Source organism: Symphalangus syndactylus, chromosome 1, assembly GCF_028878055.3.
Source record: "Symphalangus syndactylus isolate Jambi chromosome 1, NHGRI_mSymSyn1-v2.1_pri, whole genome shotgun sequence".
Taxonomy (NCBI): domain Eukaryota; kingdom Metazoa; phylum Chordata; class Mammalia; order Primates; family Hylobatidae; genus Symphalangus; species Symphalangus syndactylus.
Genome location: NC_072423.2, coordinates 50,343,608 through 50,368,715, shown reverse-complemented (window position 1 = coordinate 50,368,715; position 25,108 = coordinate 50,343,608). Strand labels below are relative to the sequence as shown.

Genomic DNA, 25,108 nt, shown 5'->3' with positions numbered 1-25,108 from the left:
CAAAGTGAGTGGATCTACTTGAGGCCAGGAGTTTGAGACTAGCCTGGCCAACATGGTGAAACCCCATCTCTACAAAAAATATAAAAATCAGATCGGTGTGGTGGCGCATTCCTGTAGTCTTAGTTACTAGGGAGGCTGAGGCAGAGAATTGCTTGAACCTGGGAGGTGGAGGTTGCAGTGAGCTGAGATTGTGCCACTGCACTCCAGCCTGGGTGAAAGAGTGAGACTCTGTCTCAAAAAAAAAAGAAAAAAAAAGTTAATTTTTATATTAAAGGTCAGATTCTCCAGACTCACAAATGAGCTAACTTGGAACATTCCCAGAGTCATGTACTGACTGTTTGTATTTTTTGTTATAGAAATGCACTTCCTGCACAGTGAATGCGATCCCCAAACACACCAGACCTGGTCACAGTGATAGCCCTGCCCTGGGCTGGTATATAACGTGAATAATCCTTGAAGGGGAGTGGACTTTTTCTCTCCAAACCTTTCTCAAACACAAACTGAAGATGACAATATGTGTGGGGGTTTTTAGGGAATATTTACTTGGTGCATGTGACATTACAAATGGCAGCATTTCACTTTTGCTGTCCCCTGCATGTGGCTCTTTGGAAGGGCCATCCTTCAGCATCCTGGAGCTCCAGGGGTGACAAGTCCTAAAGACTTGTGGTCCTCTGCTCATGAGCAAGGACCATGCTTGTTTTTTTCTTTCTTTTTTTCTCTTCCGATTAAAAGTGTACAAGTTGTAATTTAGAAATACATGGATGCCTGTGGATTTTAAAATTGGATTTTAAAAGTTGTGGCAGGGAGTACAGGGACCAGTCTTTAATTACAGCTCACACCAACCCTATACTTTGTGATGCCAGGTTGGGGGAGGCATCACCGCTGAACAGGACTCCCGTAATCTGCATCTCAGGCATCTCACAGTGGGGCTTTCTGTTTGTTCTGGAGACAGAATGGAGGAAACAGAGGGGAGGCAGCGGATGCTGACTTGGGTATCTGGGACTCTGAGGATCTTAAAGGCAGCACAGCCCTCAACGAGTAGAGGTGTTTGGTTGAGAGGTTTTCAGCTGATCACTAAACCAGGGCTGTTTGGTCACAGAGTTAATGAATTACTAAGGGAATGGAGTAGAGTCAATTACACTGCTGATTTCATGCTGCTGACCTTGAAATCCTCTGGTTATTGAGAATGTGGCAGGTAGAGAACATTAGTGTTATGTACAGTTGAAACTAAATGAAGAAACTGCACATTTAATCATATTGCATCTGAGGAAATAGACTTTTGCGTCACCTGAACCAGGGTCCAGATATGTAGTAGAAATGAGCCAGGCAGGCAGGTGGCTCTGGATACTTGGTAGCATGTGCTTGGAATGGAGGGCAGTACTGCTCAGCCCAGCCTCCCTGGGGCTGCTGTAAAGGACAGCCCAGGGTTTCTGGATGTTTCCAACCTTCAAGAGAAGCTGGAAACCTGGCTTTTTACATACTGTGCCTTTACTTTTAACTATTGGCAGCTAACCAAAAGTATTCTAAAACGCCATGTGGGTCACACCGAGTGTGGCAGTGTTCTGCCAGTTGCAGAACCCTGATGTCCTGCAGGCCCCATCGTTTCACAGCTGTGACAGATAACAGGCTGGCCCAATATTCTGCTGCCAGCTTGGCTCTGAGGCTGGCTTTCTTTATCCCTTAAGGGCTGTTTTCTGTGGATGCTGTGGAATGACTCGTGAGTTCTGGGTTTTCCTGGCCAGCAGGCAGCTCACCTTCTAGTATTCTTAAAAGCTTTCCCTAGAAGTCTGCAGTCACAGCCAGCTGGACTTCCCTGAGGTGTGTCTTCTGCTCCTGGGCCTTTGTATCACAGATGCCAGGTGGAGCTAGATTCTTGGCCCATTTGTGTGTTTTCTCTGGATCTCAGTGGGCCTACCCTTGGACCCCGGGATATACTCACTTAGCCTGAAGGGTGCTGTGTGGATAAATGTGACAAAGTAGGAAGGAGAGCTGGGCACTGGCTACAGAGGGGAAGTTCTGAACAGATTGGGACTCCTGAGTTTCTGCTCTTGGTTTTCAGCCTAACCTGAGACTTCTGCTCTCCCCCTGCTCAGGGGAGATGAAGTGGTGGTGTCTCTGGCAACTTTTCTCAGGGTGGGGGCCCCAGGTTCCTGCATCACATCACCTGTGGGTGGTAGGAAATGTGCCATGTCCCAGGCCCCACCTGCTCAGACCCACAGAATTAGGATATTGGGGTATGTTCCAGGAATCTGCACTTTAAATGCTCCCAGGAGGTTGATGGAGGGATGGCAAGGGCACTGGGCAGTAGGGTCTTGTGATTCCAAGTCATGTTCTATGGGCCCCACCATCCAGGAATGCAAGCAGATGAGGGGAGGCAGCAGCCAACTGGCTTCTTCGGGCTCACAGCCCAGAACCCAACAGGAAGTGTTGAGTGGTGGCCTGCCCTGGGACCGACTCCATGGGTGTGTAACGAGTGCAGTTGCACAGGGCCCCATATGCGGAAGGGGGCTCTGCACTTGGAATTTAATGCTATGTGACTATAGTCTTGAAATTCTTAATTTTATTTTTGAAGTTGTGTCTTTTAAGCAAAGGCCAATGGGACAGTGGAGCAGGTGCCGGGGGCTTGGCGCTTCTGCCTCCCTACTTCCCTGTGATGGGTGGTCTGCTGCCCACTCCTCACCCCACCCAGGGACTTCTGCTGCTCTTTGCCCAGCAGGGGCTGGGTGCAGGTGCAGAGAGAGTTGGGGTTGGGCATGTTCCTCATGTGCAGAGTGGTGGGGCTGGGGCTGTGGACACCTGTGAAACTCTACATATGTCCAGTGAGTATCCCCGTGCCTGAGGAAGTACAATAGTAAAGAGCTGATTTTAAAAAACACCATGGGAGGTCAAAAGAGACTGCTGACGAAAGGAGAATGATTTTTTTTCCTGCTTTTTGAACATTAGGCCCCACATTTTTGGTTTATGCTACAGATTATGTAGCTGGTCTGAGTGACCCTATGCATAAACCCTGTTCTTGTTGGATCGACTTTATTTAGTAATGAAATAATGTGCCCCTTCCCCTAGGTTTTTGCTTTCTCTCCCTTTCACCAACTCTTCATTCTGATAATACTGTAAGTCCTTCATATGTTTAGTTTCTTTATACATTGTAGTATTCTTGTTTGAATGAATGTGAACAACAGGGATTTTTAAATATAAAGCAATAACATAGTAAAAGTCCTTGTAAACTTTATGCAAGAGCTTTGATGATTTAAAGAGAATCAGTAAGAGTTATCCTATTTATGTGGTTTATCCAATAATTGTTCAATTTTTAACTGCGTGAATTTGGTTATGTAGTTTAGCCATCTAGGAGTGGTTTGCACTGCCTCACTTTGTTAGGCAGGATAATAATAAATAAGCAGGATACGCTTGGGACCCGCTGTGTGCTCTGTGAATGTTTGCAGAAGACTAGGAGGTGGGGATTGGAGCATACATATATTGGCAAAGGTTTTTATTGTTTGAAGGTTGAGCAGCTGGTAACACTAGGCCTAATTATTCCAGATGTTGTAGTCTGGGTCTCACTTGACCTCTCATCAGCATTTTCCTGTTGACCATGTTCTACTTGAAGCACTCTTCCCTTGGTTTGTGTGACAGCTTTCTCTTGTTTTTTTTTTTTCTTCTGGTTTTCTCTGGCTGCTGCTGCTCAGTCTCCTTTTCTTTTTTTCTTTTTTTTTTTTTTTTTTGAGACAGAGTCTTGCTCTGTCACCCAGGCTGGAGTGCAGTGGTGCAATCTCGGCTCACTGCAAGCTCCGCCTCCCGGGTTCATGTCATTCTCCTGCCTCAGCCTCCCAAGTAGCAGGGTCTATGAAGGCAAGTAGAAAGTGAGGAGGCTGAGAAGTTAAGCAGAGCTAATAGTAGTTTCATTCTGCTGGGGAGAAAAAAATGGAGATGGGGCTCACCAAGATAGATGGATTCTGTTCAACATTCCAGGCATTCAGTTGGGACCCCTAAAAATTACACCTTTGAAATAAGGGCTAACCACACACATAATAGGGCATACAAACACTGAAACCCAGTTTTGAGTGAGTTTAGTCCTTGTTTGGATTAAGGAGATCTATTCCTATGGCTTGCAATAAGCTAAGGAAAATCTTCTCTGAAGGAAAACATCCAGAACCTCTAAATGTTTTAATAAACAAGGACTATATTCAATAAAGATTTATTTGATATATCCAGAGTCATGACCAAGAAAAAAAGGCCACAGAAACATCTATGTGATCCAGGTAACAGAATGATCAGATATGATCTCTAAAGCAATTGTGATAAATACTTACTAGAAAATAGATTAAGATAAAGAATTTTAACAAAACAAAATAGAGATACACAATATAAATAATCAAATGGAAATTTTGGAAATGACAAATACAAAAATTAAGTATGGAGTAAATGGTTCAACAGAAAATTAGACAGATGGAGGGAGAATTAATGATCTGGAATACAGGTCAGTAGAAGATATTAAGACCAATTTATGAAGAGCAGAAAATGGAAAATGCAGAAAGGAGCATAAGAAGCATATGAGTCATGGGTCTAAAATATATGTATTAAAATAACAGAATGGGAAAAGAAGGAGAAAGGACAGCAGCAATATTTGAAGAGGTAATGGCCAATTTTCTAAAATCAACAAATGACATCAAACTGTAAGTTCAAGAAGTGCTGCAAATACTAGATAGGATAATTACAAGGTAATCTGCACACAAGCACATTATATTAAAACTTATGGGAATTAAAGACAATGAAAGTATTAAATGCAGCTAGAGAAAAACAGATTATCTTCAAAAGAGATATATCAGACTTAGCTGATTTAAACCAAAACGATGTAGGCTAGGAAGCAATGGAATAACAGTTTCAGAATACTCCAAGAAAATAACTGCTAACCTAGCATTCTTTATCTAGCAAACGCATCCTTCAAAATGAAGGTGATATGACACTAAAAGCACAAAGAACAAGAAAAAATAGGTAAATTGTACTTTATCAAAGTTAAAAACTTCTGTGCCTCAAACAGCATCATCAGAAAGTCAAAAATAATCCATGCAATGGGAGAAGATTTTTGCAAATCATATATCCGATAGAAGACTTGTATTAGAATATATAAGAAGCTCTTACAACTGAACAACAAAGACAAATAACACAATTTTAAAATGAGCAAAAGATTTTAATAGCTGTTTCTCCAGAAAAGATATACACATGCCCAATAAATACATGACAAGATGATCAAAACCATTAGCCATCAGGAAAATGCAAATCAAAAGCATGCGATATCATTTCACATTTATTAGGATTGCTATAATAAAAAGGGCAAAGAACAACTAGTGTTGGTGAGATTGTAGAGAAACTGGAAACTTCAGACATTGCTGGTGGGAATGTAAAATGATACAGCCACTTTGGAAGATGGTCTGACATTTTCTTAAAATGTTAATGACCCAGCAATTCTGCTCCTAGGTATATACCCAAGAGAAGTGAAAGCATATGTCTACATAAAAACTTGTACACAGACAAATGTTATAGTAGTATTATTCATAATAGCCAAAAAGTGGAAACAATCCAAATGTCCATCAGCTGAGGAATGGATAAATAAAATGTGATATATCCATGCTATGAAATATTATTCAGCAATAAAGGGAATGAAATACCAATAAATGCTACAGTATAGATGAAGCCCATAAAACATTATGCTTAGTGAAAGAAACCAGTCACAAAAGACCCCACTGCTATAGTTTGGATGTTGTCCCCTCCAAATCTCATGTCAAAATTTGATTCCTAGTGTTGAGGGTGGGCATAATGGGAGGTGTTTGGGTCATAGGGATACATCCCTCATGAACAGATTAATGCCCGTGGTTGGGGGAGAGTGAGTTCTTACCCATATTTTTTCCATGCAAGAGCTGGCTGCTAAAAAAGAGCCTGGTGCTTCTGTCCCACCTCTTTTGCCTCCTCTCTTACCATGTGATCTCTGCACATGCTGGCTTCCCTTTGCCTTTTGCCATGAGTGGAAGCAGCCTGAGGCTTTCACTAGATGCCCTGTCTTCCAGTCAGCAGGATTGTGAGCCAGATAACTCTTCTAAAATTATAAATGACCCAGTCTCAGGTATTCGTTTATAACAACACAAAACAGACTAAGACAACCACATATTGTATGATTCCACTTACATGAGTGTGTAGCATAGGCAAATCTATAGAGACAGAAAGGAGATTAGCGGTTGTCAGGGGCTGGAAGGTATATGTTTGGGGGAATGAGGAGTGACTACTAATGGGTTTGTGGTTTATTTTGGGGGTGATGAAAGTGTTCTGAAATTCACTGTGGTGATGGATACACAACTCTGTGAATATACTATAAGCCGGAGAATTATGCACTTGAAATAGTTGAATTATGTGGTATAAATTATATCTCAATAAAGCTGTTACCCCCAAAGTGGGGGTGAAATCAGGATGCTTCTAGAAAACAGAAACTGACCAATTTTGTTGTCAGCAGACTCTCACTAAAGAAATACTAAAGAGAGTTCTTCAGGCAAAAGGAAATTATTATAGATAGAAGCACGGAAATGCAGGAAAGAATGAAGTGCGATAAACAAGGTAAATCTAAGTGAATATTGACTGCCCAAAACAATACTACTTCATGTGATTTAAAATACATTTCTCAATATCTCAAAAGGTATAGCTGGCACAGTGACACACACCTGTACTTCCAACATAATGAAACCTTGTCTCAAAAAAAAAAAAAGTATAAATCATATTAAAGTGGTCTCGTGCCCTTAACATTGTCTGAGAAGTGATGACACTAATTTAGAGTAGTTTTTGCTGAGTCAGGAGGGCATATTATCTATAGGATAAATCACTAAAAGGCTTAATAAAAGAATGTGTACCTGTGAATAAATAGAATACTAGAAAGGCATACAGAAGAATAAAGAATAGTAGATTAAACCAAATATGGCAGGAAAAGAGGAAAAAGGAAACTAGAACATGCAGATTAAATACTAAACATGCAGATTTGAACTCAAACATCAGCAATCATTTTAAATTAGCAGTCTTTGATGATATATTTTTATTAAAAATTATCAGATTAGATGAAAAAACTATATTCCACTTACAAGAGATACATCTAAAATACATGGGTACCAAATATTGTATAAAGGACTAAAAGAAGACTATCCATGCAACACTAACCAAAAGAAAGTAGCATGCCTGTATTAATAACAGACGTACTCTTTAGGCAGGAAACATTACTAGAGAGAAGGAGGAAACCTCATAGTGCTAAAAGAGTCCACTAGGAAGTATTTGTCTGCACCTAATAACTGAAATAAATCCAATATTTACAGAATGAAAAGGAAAAATAGAAAAATTCACAGTTGTATGCCTCTCTATAGAACAAGCAGGTAAAGAGCAGTGAGGATGAGATTTAAGCATCTCATTTAACAAACACTGCAACAGTTAGGATACATTATTTTCATGTATTGGGCCATAACACAAGTCTCAAGAAATTTCGAAGAATTCCAATCATACAGAGTATGTTTTTTTTTTTGATCACGGTGAAATTAAGCAAGAAATCTACTATAAAAGAAGCTACTAGAAAATCCCTAAATATTTGGAAATTATTTAATATAGTTTTAAATAATTTTTGGATCAAAGAAGAAATCCCAGTGAAATTTAGAAATTATTTTGAATTGAACATAATGAAAATATAGCACATCAGATCCTGTGGACTATAGCTAAAATTTACTTAGAGGAAAATTATAGTCTTTTTTGTATTTATTTATTTATTGAGACAGTGTCTCTCTCTGTTGCCCAGGCTAGAGTGCAGTGGCACGATCATAGCTCACTGCAACCTTGAACTTCTGAACTAAAGAGATCCTTCTGCCTTCGCCTTCTGAGTAGCTGGGACTACAGGTGTGCACCACCACACCCAGCTATTTTTTTTTTAATTTTTAGTAGAGATGAGGTCCTGTGAAAATTATAGTCTTAAATGCACATAATTGAAAAGAAGAAATGCTGAAAATCTTAAGATTTTAGAGGTTAGGAAAAAACAACATGTCAAACACAGAGAATGCAGAAGAAAATAATAAAGATAAGAATAGCAATTAGTGAGCTAGAAAACAAACTTATAGAGGAAAAGCAATATAATCAATAGTTCTTTAAAAAGACATTAATAAAGAACTTCTCCTAAATCATTAGAGAAAAAATTCAGACAGCACAGTTAGCAATATCAGAAATTTATAAAAGGGAATACCACTACCAATTCTCCAGACACATGAAGTAAGCAGTTATCTTTAGGCATGCCAATGCACCTGTAGGATTTCAACCATCATATTTTTATTCACACCCAGCCCCCTGAATCTATTTCTTTATTCACCACCATTTTTAGACATAACATGTTAAAAACAAATCCCAATTTTGGCCAGGCACAGTGGCTCAAGCCTGTAATCCCAGCAATTTGGGAGGGTGAGGAAGAAGGTTTGCCTGAACCCAGGAGTTCAAGACCAGCCTGGGCAACATGGCAAGACCTCATTTTTACTAAAAGTTAAAAAATTAGCCAGGCATGGTGACACACACCTGTAGTCCCAGCTACCTGGGGGGCTGAGGCAGGAGGGTCACTTGAGCCTGGGAGGTCAGGGATGTGGTGAGCCTTGTTCATGCCACTGCACTCCAAGCTGGGTGATAGAGTGAGACCCTGCCTCAAAACAAAAAATAAAACTGAAAAACCAAAAACCAGATCCTCATTTTATCCCATCTCCGTGCCCCCAAACAGCTATTAGACCAGTGTTTGCCATGTTAATGCAAATGGTAAATGGTATCGCCAGTTACTAATTTGCTCAAGCAAGAAACTCAAGATTTTGCCTCTCCATGTTGGACACCACCATATCCAATCAGTCACTCAATCCTCTAACTTTTCCGTTCTCCCTTTCATGCCCTCCTTCCCTATACCACTTCTCTCCCTTTCCTTCTCTCCACTTCCACTGGATTCACCATTGTCCAAGCCACATTCAAATTGCCCCTGATCCTGGCGGTGGCTTCTCTATTTGTCTTCCCTTTTCCATCCCCACACTGCAGAGCTGGTCCTGCACACATCTGCTCACAGCCATTCCATTTCATGGCTTCTTATTGCCCTAGAATCAAGTCTAGTCTGCTTTGGGCAGTGAGGCTCCCCGTCCATGGCCGGTGGCCTGCCTCCCTTCACTGCCTTAACTGCTCACACTCTGTGACAGGACTTTTGCATCTACTATGCTTCAGTCCCTGCACCCCACATCCCCTCCTAAAGAAAACAAGAACAGAAACAACACAGCCAACAAACTCATTGTGCTCCTCACTTCCTGAACTGCCACCAGCTGTTGGGTGATCAGTGTAGTGTGTGGCATGGACACAGTGTCTCCCCAGGACACAGTGTAGTGCATGGCATGGAGAAGAACAGGAAAGGACTATTAATATGAATGAGTGAACAAACCAATGATAATAATAATCCTGAAACATAGTGTTGATACGATTTTCAACTTGAATAAAGTGAAACGGAAAATGTCAAAAGGTGCCCATAGACATAAATAAAAAATATATTCCAGCTTTTTCAAGGGAAAGTTTAATGTATTTTTGGCTATTTAATGGTAACAAAATATTTTAAAATAATTCAAATATTTACCTATTTACCAGACTATCACTCCCTCTAAATTTAAGCTCTGAATGGGAGAAACCTGGCCTTTGTCTTTCTTGCAGAATTTGACAGAGGCTCTTGCCTTTGGTTGGTGAGCTGGACTCTTCTGTTAACTTAAATAGAAATCTGGGGCTTATTGGGAAACTGCTTAAGTCAATTTCAAGACATTGCTTCTCTTGCTCGGTGGCCACAAAGAACATAACTTATTAAATATTTCTGAGGAAGTAAAGTCCAGCCGCTTTCAAAGTAAATACATTCATGTTATTTCATAACCCATATATGCTGGATCATCAAAAATATCTTTGTACTTCATCCTAAAACATTTATTAAAGTAACTATGATGTGTTCATTTAGAAAAGGCCAAATGAGCTGCTAAGAACTTAAAAGTTTAAATATGATTTCTTGGGGTTAGCCAACAGGAACTACTTTCTTCTGATATCATTTGAATTGATTTCATGTAGTCTTTCTCTTAAGAAAATTGACCAAGTGTCACTTGTATTTTTTTAAATATGTAAATGTGGGGGTGGAGCCAAGATGGCCTAATAGGAACAGCTCCAGACTACAGCTCCCAGTGTGAGCGACGCAGAAGACTGGTGATTTCTGCATTTCCAACTGAGGTACCGGGTTCATCTCACTGGGGAGTGTCAGACTGTGGGTGCAGGACAGTGGGTGCAGGGCACTGAGTGTGAGCCGAAGCAGGGCAAGGCATCGCCTCACCCGGGAAGTGCAAGGGGTCAGGGAGTTCCCTTTCCTAGTCAAATAAAGGGGTGACAGATGGCACCTGGAAAATTGGGTCACTCCCACCCTAATACTGCGCTTTTCCAACGGTCTTAGCAAACGGCACACCAGGAGATTATATACTGTGCCTGGCTTGGAGGGTCCTACGCCCACAGAGCCTCGCTCATTGCTAGCACAGCAGTCTGAGATCAAACTGCAAGGCGGCAGTGAGGCTGGGGAAGGGGCGGCTGCCATTGCCGAGGCTTGAGTAGGTAAACAAAGTGGCCAGGAAGCTCGAACTGGGTGGAGCCCACCGCAGCTCAAGGAGGCCTGCCTGCCTCTGTAGACTCCACCTCTGGGGGCAGGGCACAGCCAACAAAAGGCAGCAGAATCCTCTGCAGACTTAAATGTCGCTGTCTGACAGCCTTGGAGAGAGTAGTGGTTCTTCCAGCACTCAGCTGGACATCTGAGAACAGACAGACTGCCTCCTCAAATGGGTCCCTGACCCCCGAGTAGCCTAACTGGGAGGCACCCCCCAGTAGGGGCAGACTGACACCTCACACAGCCGGGTACTCCTCTGAGACAAAACTTCCAGAGGAACGATCAGGCAGCAACATCTGCTGTTCAGCAATATCTGCTGTTCTGCAGCCTCTGCTGCTGATACCCAGGCAAACAGGGTCTGGATTGGACCTCCAGCAAACTCCAACAGACCTGCAGCTGAGGGTCCTGACTGTTAGAAGGAAAACTAACAAACAGAAAGGACATCCACACCAAAAACCCATCTGTACGTCACCATCATCAAAGACCAAAGATAGATAAAACCACAAAGATGGGGAAAAAACAGAGCAGAAAAACTGGAAACTCTAAAAATCAGAGTGCCTCTCCTCCTCCAAAGGAACACAGCTCCTCACCAGCAGTGGAACAAAGCTGGATGGGGAATGACTTTGATGAGTTGAGAGAAGAAGGCTTCAGATGATCAAACTACTCCAAGCTAAAGGAGGAAGTTCGAACCCATGGCAAAGAAGTTAAAAACCTTGAAAAAAAATTAGATGAATGGCTGACTGGAATAACCAATGCAGAGAAGTCCTTAAAGGACCTGACGGAGCTGAAAACCAAGGCACGAGAACTACATGATGAATGCACAAGCCTCTGTAGCTGATTTGATCAACTGGAAGAAAGGGTATCAGTGATGGAAGATGAAATGAATGAAATGAAGCGAGAAGAGAAGTTTAGAGAGAAAAGAATAAAAAGAAACGAACAAAGCCTCCAAAAAATATGGGACTATGTGAAAAGACCAAATCTATGTCTGATTGGTATAACTGAAAGTGACGGGGAGAATGGAACCAAGTTGGAAAACACTCTGCAGGATATTATCCAGGAGAACTTCCCCAATCTAGCAAGGCAGGCCAATATTCAAATTCAGGAAATACAGAGAACGCCACAAAGATACTCCTCGAGAAGAGCAACTCCAAGACACATAATTGTCAGATTCACCAAAGTTGAAATGAAGGAAAAAATGTTAACGGCAGCCAGAGAGAAAGGTCGGGTTACCCACAAAGGGAAGCCCATCAGACTAACAGCTGATCTCTCGGCAGAAACTCTACAAGCCAGAAGAGAGTGGGGGCCAATATTCAACATTCTTAAACAAAAGAATTTTCAACCCAGAATTTCACATCCAGCCAAACTAAGCTTCATAAGTGAAGGAGAAATAAAATCCTTTACAGACAAGCAAATGCTGAGAGATTTTGTCACCACCAGGCCTGCCCTAAAAGAGCTCCTGAAGGAAGCACTAAACATGGAAAGGAACAACTGGTACCAGCCACTGCAAAAACATGCCAAATTGTAAAGACCATCAAGGCTAGGAAGAAACTGCATCAACTAACGAGCAAAATAACCAGATAAAATCATAATGACAGGATCAAATTCACACATAACAATATTAACTTTAAATGTAAATGGGCTAAATGCTTCAATTAAAAGACACAGACTGGCAAATTGGATAAAGAGTCAAGACCCATCAGTGTGCTGTATTCAGGAAACCCATCTCACGTGCAGAGACACACATAGACTCAAAATAAACGGATGGAGGAAGATCTACCAAGCAAATGGAAAACAAAAAAAGGCAGGGGTTGCAATCCTAGTCTCTGATAAAACAGACTTTAAACCAACAAAGATCAAAAGAGACAAAGAAGGCCATTACATAATGGTAAAGGGATCAATACAACAAGAAGAACTAACTATCCTAAATATATATGCACCCAATCCAGGAGCACCCAGATTCATAAAGCAAGTCCTTAGAGACATACAAAGAGACTTAGACTCCCACACAATAATAATGGGAGACTTTAACACCCCACTGTCAACATTACACAGATCAATGAGACAGAAAGTTAACAAGGATATCCAGGAATTGAACTCAGCTCTGCACCAAGTGGACCTAATAGACATCTACAGAACTCTCCACCCCAAATCAACAGAATAAACATTCTTCTCAGCACCACACTGCACTTATTCCAAAATTGACCACTTAGTTGGAAGTAAAGCACTCCTCAGCAAATGTAAAAGAACAGAAATTATAACAAACTGTCTCTCAGACCACAGTGCAATCAAATTAGAACTCAGGATTAACAAACTCACTCAAAACTGCTCAACTACATGGAAACTGAACAACCTGCTCCTGAATGACTGCTGGGTGCATAATGAAATGAAGGCAGAAATAAAAAGATGTTCTTTGAAACCAATGAGAACAAAGACACAACATACCAGAATCTCTGGGACATATTCAAAGCAGTGTGTAGAGGGAAATTTATAGCACTAAATGCTATAAATTATAGCACTAAATGCTATAAAAAGAGAAAGCAGGAAAGATCTAAAATTGACACCCTAACATCACAATTAAAAGAACTAGAGAAGCAAGAGCAAACACATTCAAAAGCTAGCAGAAGGCTAGAAATAACTAAAATCAGAGCAGAACTAAAGGAAATAGAGACACAAAAAACCCTTCAAAAAATCAATGAATCCAGCAGCTGGTTTTTTGAAAAGATGAACAAAATTGATAGACTGCTAGCAAGACTAGTAAAGAAGAAAAGAGGGAAGAATCAAATAGATGCAATAAAAAATGATAAAGGGGATATCACCACCAATCCCACAGAAATACAAACTACCATCAGAGAATACTATGAACACCTCTCCACAAATAAACTAGAAAATCTAGAAGAAATGGATGAATTCCTGTGTTTTTTGGCTGCATAAATGTCTTGTTTTGAGAAGTGTCTGTTCATGTCCTTCGCCCACTTTTTGATGGGGTTGTTTTTTTCTTGTAAATTTGTTTGAGTTCATTGTAGATTCTGGACATTAGCCCTTTGTCAGATGAGTAGGTTGCAAAAATTTTCTCCCATTCTGTAGGTTGCCTGTTCACTCTGATGCTAGTTTCTTTTGCTGTGCAGAAGCTCTTTAGTTTAATTAGATCCCATTTGTCAATTTTGGCTTTTGTTGCGATTGCTTTTGGCATTTTAGACATGAAGTCCTTGCCCACGCCTATGTCCTGAATGGTATTGCCTAGGCTTTCTTCTAGGGTTTTTATGGTTTTAGGTCTAACCTGTAAGTCTTTAATCCATCTTGAATTAATTTTTGTATAAGGTGTAAGGAAGGGATCCAGTTTCAGCTTTCTACATATGGCTAGCCAGTTTTCCCAGCACCATTTATTAAATTCCCTATTTATTAAATAGGGAATCCTTTCCCCGTTGCTTGTTTTTGTCAGGTTTGTCAAAGATCGGATAGTTGTAGATATGCGGCATTATTTCTGAGGGCTCTGTTCTGTTCCATTGATCTATATCTCTGTTGTGGTACCAGTACCATGCTGTTTTGGTTACTGTAGCCTTGTAGTATAGTTTGAAGTCAGGTAGCGTGATGCCTCCAGCTTTGTTCTTTTGGCTTAGGATTGACTTGGCAATGCGGGCTCTTTTTTGGTTCCATATGAACTTTAGAGTAGTTTTTTCCAATTCTGTGAAGATCATCATCACTGGCCATCAGAGAAATGCAAATCAAAACCACAATGAGATACCATCTCACACCAGTTAGAATGGCCATCATTAATAAGTCAGGAAACAACAGGTGCTGGAGAGGATGTGGAGAAATAGGAACACTTTTACACTGTTCATGGGACTGTAAACTAGTTCAACCATTGTGGAAGTCAGTGTGGCGATTCCTCAGGGATCTAGAACTAGAAATACCATTTGACCCAGCCATCCCATTACTGGATATATACCCAAAGGACTATAAATCATGCTGCTATAAAGACACATGCACACGTATGTTTGTTGCGGCACTATTCACAATAGCAAAGACTTGGAACCAACCCAAATGTCCAACAACGATAGACTGGATTAAGAAAATGTGGTACATATACACCATGGAATACTATGCAGCCATAAAAAATGATGAGTTCGTGTCCTTTGTAGGGACATGGATGAAACTGGAAACCATCATTCTCAGTAAACTATCGCAAGGACAAAAAACCAAACACCGCATGTTCTCACTCATAGGTGGGAATTGAACAATGAGAACTCATGGACACAGGAAGGGGAACATCACACTCTGGGGACAGTTGTGGGGTGGGGGGATGGGGGAGGGACAGCATTAGCAGATATACCTAATGCTAAATGATGAGTTAATGGGTGCAGCAGCAAACCACCACGGCACATGGATACATATGTAACAAACCTGCACATTGTGCACATGTACCCTAAAACCTAAAGTATAATAATAATAAAAAAAAGAAGTGGATAAATTCCTCGACACACACATCCTCCCAAGGCTAAACCAGGAAGAAGTTGAATCTCTGAATAGACCAATAACAGGCTCTGAAATTGAGAGAATAATTAATAGCTTACCAACCAAAAATGTCCAGGACCAGATGGGTTCACAGCCGAATTCTACCAGAGGTACAAGGAGGAGCTGATACCATTCCTTCTGAAAGTATTCCAATCAATAGAAAAAGAGGGAATTCTCCCTAACTCATTTTATGAGGCCAGCATCATCCTGATACCAAAGCCTGGCAGAGACACAACAAAAAAAGAGAACTTTAGACCAATATCCCTGATGAACATCAATGCAAAAATCCTCAATAAAATACTGGCAAACTGAATCCAGCAGCACATGAAGAAGCTTATCTACCATGATCAAGTGGGCTTTATCCCTGGGATGCAAGGCTGGTTCAACATATGCAAATCAATAAACATAATCCAGCATATAAACAGAACCAATGACAAAAACCATATGATTATCTCAATAGATGTAGAAAAGGCCTTTGACAAAATTCAACAGCCCTTCATGCTAAAAACTCTCAATAAATTAGATATTGATTGGATGTATCTCAAAATAATAAGAGCTATCTATGAGAAACCCACAGCCAATGTCATACTAAATGGGCAAAAACTGGAAGCATTCCCTTTGAAAAGTGGCACAAGACAGGGATGCCCTCTCTTTCCACTCCTATTCAACATAGTGTTGGAAGTTCTGGCCAGGGCAATCAGGCAGGAGAAGGCAAGGGAAAAGAGGAAGTCAAATTGTCCCTGTTTGCAAATGACATGATTGTATATCTAGAAAACCCCATTGTCTCAGCCCAGAATCTCCTTAAGCTAATAGGCAACTTCAGCAAAGTCTCAGGATACAAAATCAATGTGCAAGAATCACAAGCATTCTTATACACCAATAACAGACAAACAGAGAGCCAAATCATGAGTGAACTCCCATTCACAATTGCTTCAAAGAGAATAAAATACCTAGGAATCCAACTTACATGGGATGTGAAGGACCTCTTCAAGGAGAACTACAAACCACTGCTCAATGAAACAAAAGAGGATACAAACAAATGGAAGAACATTCCATGCTCATGGATAGGAAGAATCAATATCGTGAAAATGGCCATACTGCCCAAGGTAATTTATAGATTCAATGCCATCCCCATCAAGCTACCAATGACTTTCTTCACAGAATTGGAAAAAACTACTTTAAAGTTCATATGGAACCAAAAAAGAGCCTGCATTGCCAAGTCAATCCTAAGCCAAAAGAACAAAGCTGGAGGCATCATGCTACCTGACTTCAAACTATACTACAAGGCTACAGTAACCAAAACAGCATGGTACTGGTACCAAAACAGAGATGTAGACCAATGGAACAGAACAGAGCCCTCAGAAATAATGCCGCATATCTACAACCATCTGATCTTTGACAAACCTGACAAAAACAAGCAATGGGGAAAGGATTCCCTATTTAATAAATGGTGCTGGGAAAACTGGCTAACCATATGTAGAAAGCTGAAAGTGGATCCCTTCCTTACACCTTATACAAAAATTAATTCAAGATGGATTAAAGACTTAAATGTTAGACCTAAAACCATAAATACCCTAGAAGAAAACCTAGGCAATACCATTCAGGACATAGGCATGGGCAAGGACTTCATGACTAAAACACCAAAAGCAATGGCAACAAAAGCCAAAATTGACAAATGAGATCTAATTAACCTAAAGAGCTTCTGCACAGCGAAAGAAACTATCAGCAGAGTGAACAGGCAACCTACAGAATGGGAGAAAATTTTTGCAATCTACTCATCTGTCAAAGGGCTAATACCCAGAGTCTAGAATGAACTCTAACAAATCTACAAGAAAAAAACAGACAGCCCCATCAAAAAGTGGGCAAAGGATATGAACAGACACTTCTCAAAAGAAGACATTTATGCAGCCAAAAGACACATGAAAAAATGCTCATCATCACTGGCCATCAGATAAATGCAAATCAAAACCACAATGAGATACCATCTCATGCCAGTTAGAATGGCCATCATTAAAAAGTCAGGAAACCACAGGTGCTGGAGAGGATGTGGAGAAATAGGAACACTTTTACACTGTTGGTGGGACTGTAAACTAGTTCAACCATTGTAGAAGTCAGTGTGGCGATTCCTCAGGGATCTTGAACTATAAATACCATTTGACCCAGCAATCCCATTACTGGGTATATACCCAAAGGATTGTAAATCATGCTGCTATAAAGATATATGTATATTCCAGCACTATTCACAATAGCAAAGACTTGGAACCAAGCCAAATGTCCAACAATGATAGACTGGATTAAGAAAATGTGGCACATATACACCATGGAATATTATGAAGCCATAAAAAATGATGAGTTCATGCCCTTTGTAGGGACATGGATGAAGGTGGAAACCATCATTCGCAGTAAACTATCGCAAGGACAAAAAACCAAACACCGCATGTTCTCACTCATAGGTGGGAATTGAACAGTGAGAACACATGGACACAGGAAGGGGAACATCACACACTGGGGCCTGTTGTGGGGTGGGGGGAGGGGGAAGGATAGCATTAGGAGATATACCTAATGTTAAATGACGAGTTAATGGGTGCAGCACACCAACATGGCACATGTATACATATGTAACTAATCTGCATGTTTTGCACATGTACCCTGAAACTTAAAGTATAATAAAAAAATAAAATATGTAAATGTAATTACAATTTTTTATGTGAAATGCATTATACATACAAAGGAATACATGTGAGGAATGTGTATAGTTTGAAGGTTAATGAAATGAATACCACATTCTCACTATCACCTTAGGTAATAGCAGAGGACAACCCCAGAGTGTGTGCCCTGTATCTTGTCCCTTTGCAATGGTTGTTATGGGTTACGGCGGAATCATTAGTCCATAAAAGCTAGAATGATTGAACCGAGTTTTGTGTTGGTTTTATTAAGACTTGTGAAAGGGGCATGTGGCACTACTTGTTGGAAAGCTCTCTTTCCTAACATTTTTTGCTTGTCCTTTAAGTCCAGTTCCTTGTCTCTGCTCCGTTTAGTAGGAACCGCAAAATCCAAGGACGCCACAAGCTTCATGGCTGCCTAGCAACAAAAGTACCATTTGAGGGGGGGAAACAGGTGTAGCTGTATTGCAGCTGACCAAATGGAACATGCTGACTGCTTTTGGGCTGCTCTTAGAGCTGTATGTGCCTGAAGTGGGGCACTCAGGGGACCCATAGTCAACCTGGCCCTGGAGAGAGGTAGGGCCCACAGCAACGCTTCATTTATGAGCCAGGAGTGGGGCTGGCTTTGTGGGCATGTGACTGATGGAGTCAGAAGGTCCCCGTGCTTAAGGTTGCTATCTTGAAATTCTTCGAAGTTTTATCTTTCTGTTTGCATTTGAAAGTGAAGTTCCGTGGGTCCATGGAGCACACTCTGGGGGTTTAGGACTTCGTGTGTTCTTGCCTTCTGCTGTGTCCTCTCCTCTGTGGGAGGGTCCTTGACTGACTGCTCCCTCACTCTCCAGTGCTCCAGGCTCTGGGCTCCCCTTCCTTGCTTTTACCCAGCAAATGCTGCTGTCTTCTGCCCCGAGCAGGACTTTGGGCTCAGGGAAGGTCAGGGAAGCCGGAGTTTGAGCTCAGGTATGTTCTTGCTCTGTGGCATGTCAGGGTTGGGCAGGTAGTGACCAGCCCTGCCTTGAGCCTGCAGTGACGTGGTGCATTCAGCAGGCAACTTGAAGAGGGCAAACCTCTCACCCACCTGCCATCCCGGTGCAGAGCGCGTGGAGTGTGAAAGTTGTTCTCCCTGTTGGCTGTGGGTTGAGGTGGCAAGCTCATGGGAAGAGGAGGGTGACATAAAGTCAGAACCCTAAAGTTGCTCCTGAGCCTGTGAGTCAACTGGAAAGTTCTGATTTGGCCCAGTTTGGCCAATTTCTCCTGGGCTGTCTCATGTGTCTGTCATGTGGGTCATCTGGAGGCTTGACCATCCAGGCTGGCCTCGTGTGACATGTGGCATTTGGCAGGCTGTTAGCGGGGGATGGCAGGAGCAGCCAGGCCTGAGTCTTTCACCCTCCAGCGGGTAACCCCAACATCTTCAGGTAGAGGCAGAGCTCCAAGAGCAGCAAGAGAGGACAGCCCCAGTCTCTGCCAGGTCACACGTGACACTGTCCATTGGCCAAAGTAAGACACAGGTCACCCAGATTCCAGGATTAGAGGAAGAATCTGCCTCTAGAGGGAATTTGCTGCAAAATCACATTGGGAGGATGTGGATACAGGGATGGGGGAACCAATGAAGTGCCATAAGCACTTGCCCTTTCCATTAGGCTTACTTTTTTCTTTTTAAGATCAGAATGTTTTCCCACTTCTAAACTATAACCAAAATTAGTTTAAGGAGTAGCCCTAGTATATATATTTATAGAACGGTTCTGTGCAAATCTATTTCAGGATTACACAGAAATTTTATTGCCTGGGCTATGGATCGCTGTGGACCTGCTGCCAAAACCTAGATAATCATTAAGCTATTTCAGTAACATGCTAGTTCACTGGACTAAGAAAAAGAAAGAATACATAAATCGAGACGTGACATCAGCCTCCTTTGAGATGTTTGGGTTTTTTTCAGGATGGTGAGTCTGCCCTTTCTTTTTATTTCTTTAGATGACAGTCTCACTCTGTTGGAGTGCAGTGGCGCAATCTTGGCTTACTGTGACCTCCGCCTCCCTGGTTCAAACAATTCTCCTGCCTGAGCCTCCTGAGTGGCTGGGATTACAGGTGTGTCACCACCAAGCCCGGCTAATTTTTGTTTGTTTGTTTTTGGTGGAGATGGGGTTTCACCATTTTGGCCAGGCTGGTCTCAAACTCTTGACCTGAAGTGATCTGTCTGCCTTGGCGTCCCAAAGTGCTGGGATTACAGGCATGAGGCATCATGCCTGGCTTGCCCTTTGTTTTTTACTGCACTATCTTTGTAGGAACAGTCAAAAGAACCCCAGAGTGACTTTGCATAGTGTCTCTACAAGGAGTGGAAGGCTCTTTCTGTGTCTCCAGAGAATAAGGTCCTGCTTTATCGGTGTGTTTTAACCTAGGCGGAGTGGCACAAAATCCTGGATATTTAGAAGGACACTTACTGTGGATCTGAGACTGGCTGCCTGCTGAGCACCCTGCTTCCCGCCAGAATCCTGGCCACAGGTTTACAGCCCTAACTGTGTGAGCCTGCAACCCAATCTGAAGTCTTCCTGCTGCACCGCTGTCACTGCCCCTAAATTTCCTTAATCGCCGTGCTTCTATAATAGCCCTGTAATGTTATCTCCCCCCATGGCTCCTGGCTTTGTCTTACGTCCTGAAGTGCCCGGCAATGTCCTGGCCACCAAACCTAGAGCCAAGAAAGGACTGCAGGGGACATGCTGCCAGGGGATCAGGGTTGATATGAAAATTGTCAGAGTCAGGAAATTCCAGGTCCCTTGAGTCACTTGGGAAGACATTTGACAGGAAAGGCCAAGGAATGGGATCAGGTTGCCTCTGTGTAAGTAAGAATCGAGATTCCCCAACGGGGACTGGTCTGGCAGGGAGGTGTCTGAGTTTTTCACTCTGTAGGGAAAGTTTTGATGCATCTGTCTAAATCTGTGTAATAACTGGATTTGAATTAATCACCACTCACTGTCTATTCATATTGTTTTTAATTCTTCGGAAAGTTTATAACTGTTACTTCTTTATCACTGACAAGGTTGAGGAATTCATTTAGTGTACCTATTAATTTGCATATTAAAATAATAGCGAAACATGACCCCATCCCCACATATTTAGGGACTTCTGCTGTTTTCAATGTATTGGTCCAGCCAAGAAGCACTGTGTTCTTCCTCCTCGGCTCATGTGATGGTTTAAATATTAATCTCCTGTGTCTCGGGTTTAATGATGGGGTGGGGTTTGTGTGGTGGAGTGGCTTGGGCGGTGTGTGTTGACTCGTTTGCTGTCTTCACAGCCCCTGTGTTGTTAGGATCCCCTTTGCACACACATGTCCTGTCTCCCAAAGGGCAGCACCTCATCCTATAGCCCCGCTGTGAGGACTCCACATGAAGTTTCTGAGAGATAAAGAGATGCAAATTATTTTCTTTTTCAGTTGAGGGACTCACTAGCACAAATGGGATGGGCCTGCCCACCCCTTCATTAGGGATCGGGGTTGTGACGTCTGGCGTAGGAGGTAATGGCAGCCTCTATCCTGGAGGAGGGACTCGGGCAGTTCCATGGAGGATGCTTAGGTCTCTGCTAAGGACAGCAGAAGGGATATAACTGAGGATGAATGTCCATCCATTTTGACAGTTGATTTAGATGGTGTTTTATTCTCTTCTGTGTTTGATTTGTGTGTTACAGTTAAATGATCTCTTTGAGGGAAGGAAGTGATTATGTGTTCCTTGGTGCCCTGCCTGTGCCTGACATATAATTTTGTTAAAATTGAACTGTGGAAATGGTAGTAGTTATGTTGCCCAGAATGTGAGAAGAGGAATGGTGAGAACAAGCCATTGTGCTAAGGTTTGGGGATTCTGCTGTCAGAGGCTGGGGAGATTATGGGGCTTCCTGTTACAATTTGGGGCTGGAGCGAAGCGCCTTGAGGCAGATACCTGGCAGGCCGGGGTGAGTGTCCAGAAAGGTGAGATATTTGTCTTGGGCTGCTGGGAATAAAATCTGAAGATGCGAGATGGAAATGGTATGCAAAATAGTCCAGATGGGGCTACATCTGCCGGCCACTAGTACATTCCCACCTCCTCGCAGTCTAAGGAGAAGAGCACAGGGCTTAGGCAGGGCTGGTGGAGACTGATAAGCCTGGCTAAGGGGCTGTCAGTCTTTTCATCTGTGCTATCTCTGCTTTAGGTACCTCAACTGAATGGCCAAGAACAGTATGTGCTGGTGCTGGCCTGGGTGACCTGCAAGACTGATTGTCAAATTCTCAGGAATTTTGTGAGCCACTTGTCAAACATAGCTATTACTAAAAATTAAATTGGCTAGGCACAATGGTTCACATCTGTAATCTTCACACTTTGGGAGGCCAGGGTGGGAGGATTGCTTGATGCCAGGAGTTCAAGACCAGCCTGCACAACAGTGAGACCCCCTACAAAAAAGAAATAATAATAATAAATAAAAATAAAAGAAATTTAAAATAAGAATTATAGAAACTCACAATTGAGCCGATTATATTAAAAACAAAGGTTATAGACATTCACAATGTGTCACTTCCTAATTATTTTACTCCATTCTGCTACCTCTGCTCTCCAGGTTATTTAGATCTTGCAGATCTGTGTGGTAGAAATGCTGTATACTGGTGAGCTGCTGCACACCTCTTTCTAACCCCATGCTCAGCGACTGTGCATTGGTGGCTTGAAACAGGCTCTGGTGGGAGTATTTATGCCACATTCATGTGTATGCTTGGCTTCTCTCCAGACAGCACTATTTGCTCTTGGTTCTGTCCCTCTGGCTGAGTGTGGACCACAGGCTCAGAATGACTCAGACCTCCTTGAGGAGAAGTAGAAACTCCTTATCCCAGTGCTTCTCTCTTTAGGCTCATATGTTTCCAGGGGTTGAGGAAAAGGACATTGTGATGGCTTAAAGAGCTTTTGTCATTCCATCTTTCAGTCTGTTGATTATATGTGGGATTAAAAATAGGCAAAGTGTTGATACTATCAGCCGAACACACTAAATCAGCTTTCTTAGTTAATAACAGCAGTAGAAATTAAAGCAAGAATGAGCTGCCAATGATTACAACCAGACACATGGTCCACTGTACGTGTCAACAGGTCCAATTTCCATTGGAATTTTCCACCTGGAATGATAACGTCTGATTTCAGTCCACTGGTGATCATTGGCTCAGGAGACACCTTCTGCAGGAAACTCTTCCTGCCTGCTGCTTCCATAGAGTAGGGGAGGCAGCTCCTGTGGCACACCTTTGACACTACAGTACAGACAATTTGGCCAGTTTGTATTATTAAATGCTTTCTCAAATCAGATGATCCATCTATAAGATGCTGCTCAAGAATGCTGAAATTCACCAGCAAGCCTTAGTAATTATGAGTTACGGTCTGCTATTAGAGAAATAAAACAAGTGAATCAAATAGGATTAACCCCTTCAAATGACTTAACTAGGTATTTCTCACAAGTAATAAAGAAGAAATTCCTTTCATTCTGTTGCGGATAACCAGAAACAAGGAACTGTGGGGTTTCTAACAAGAATTAACAGCCTGTTATAGATGCTGCTTCTAAACAAGATGACAGTTTGCATTTCTCTTGTTGAGGATAATAGCAAAACTTTCCTATCAAAACAAAAAAAAAAGTGAGATTTGAAATCTCACTTATAGCAGATTATCAAGCATTCATCTAGATGTTTTAAAGTAACTACATATTTGTCTCCACTTTTCCCCTAGCTGTCATTTTGGAGTAATAGCCTAACTCAGCGAGAAGATGAATTGAGTCACTCTTATAGCTCAAGAAATCAAGCATGAGGGTATAAGTTTAGATTTTCTCATAATATTAATCTCAATCTTCTTTGGTAAAATTATTTTTCTCTATTTTAAGAGTAATCATTCTTTATGTAATATAATGCTAACTGCTACCTGTAGCAACCACAAAACCTTAATGAGTTAGCACAGCAAAGGCTCGTTTCTTGATGCTGTCACAGTCCAGGATGGGTCAGTGGATCTGGGCAGCAAAGTGCTCTCTTCCATGCAGTGACTCAGAAACCCAAGCTCTTTGCATTTGGGGCTCTGCTGTTTTCTAGGTTTCAAAGTCTCCTCTGGCTCCTCTGCATCTGGCCATAGGCAAGAAAAGAAAAGTGGACAGTTGTGCAGAGGTGTTATGGCCAAGCCTGTTGGGGGCCTTCTTCACTTTCACCCACATTCTGTTGATCAATACTCAGTTATGCAGCCAGAGCCCAACTCTAAGACAAGGCTGTGTGCCTGGGGAGAAACGGGAATGGTGTTGGCAAACACATTTGCTCAGTCACACCAGAACACTCAGTTGATACAAGCTGCATTTTGCACCGTGATAAAATTTTCAAGTTCTGTGTGTGTCTTGGGCTGTAGAGAGGATGCAGAGTGTAGTGGTTGAGACCATGTCCTCAAATCAAACTACTGGTATCAAATTCCAGCTCCACCATTTACTAGATGGTGAATTGGGCAAGTAACGTAGCCTTTCTTTGTGCCTCACAGTCCTCCTCTGTAAAATGAGGAAAATAGTAGAACATACAGAGTTTGTGAGAGAATCAACTGACTTCCCATGTACAAATGTTTAGAACAGTGCCCAGAATATAATGAACAGCATATAAATGTCAAACAAAATTTTTGGCTGGGTGTGGTGGCTCATGCCTGTAATTCCAGCACTTCGGGAGGCTGAGGCTGGTGGATCACCTGAGGTCAGGAGTTTGAGACCAGGCTGGCCAACATGGCAAAACCCCATCTCTACTAAAGATACAAAACAAAATTAGCTAGGTATGGTAGTGGGAGCCTGTAATCCCAGCTACTTGGGAGGCTGAGACAGAAGAATTTCTTGAACCTGGGAGGCAGAGGCTGCAGTGAGCCAAGATCATGCCACTGCACTCCAGCCTGGGTGATAGAGCGACACTCTGTCGCCAAAAAAATAAAAAATAAAAAGTTTGAAAAATGAGATCAGTGTGCGTGCCTATAATCCCAGCTACTCGGGAGGCTGGGGCAGGAGAATCATTTGAACCCAGGAGGTGGAGGTTGCAGTGAGCTGAGATCGAGCCACTGCACTCCAGCCTGGGTGACAGAGCAAGAGAGACTTAATTTCCTGTGTGCTGTGTTGTAATTTGGGTATATTGCCATTCAGTTGGAGGATGTTTCAGTTCAGTTGTAAAAATACTTTATTGAGCAACATTATTTGTAATGTGCAGAGTATGACCATAGAATCTGAATAAGCAGGC

The 25,108-nt window shown here is 42.1% G+C and overlaps 1 protein-coding gene across 5 annotated transcripts in view; it reads left to right on the top strand.

The window, feature by feature from the left end:
• FHOD3 (formin homology 2 domain containing 3) overlaps positions 1–25,108 on the top strand; it is a 498,310-nt gene that overhangs the window by 39,205 nt on the left and 433,997 nt on the right. The window lies entirely within an intron of this gene.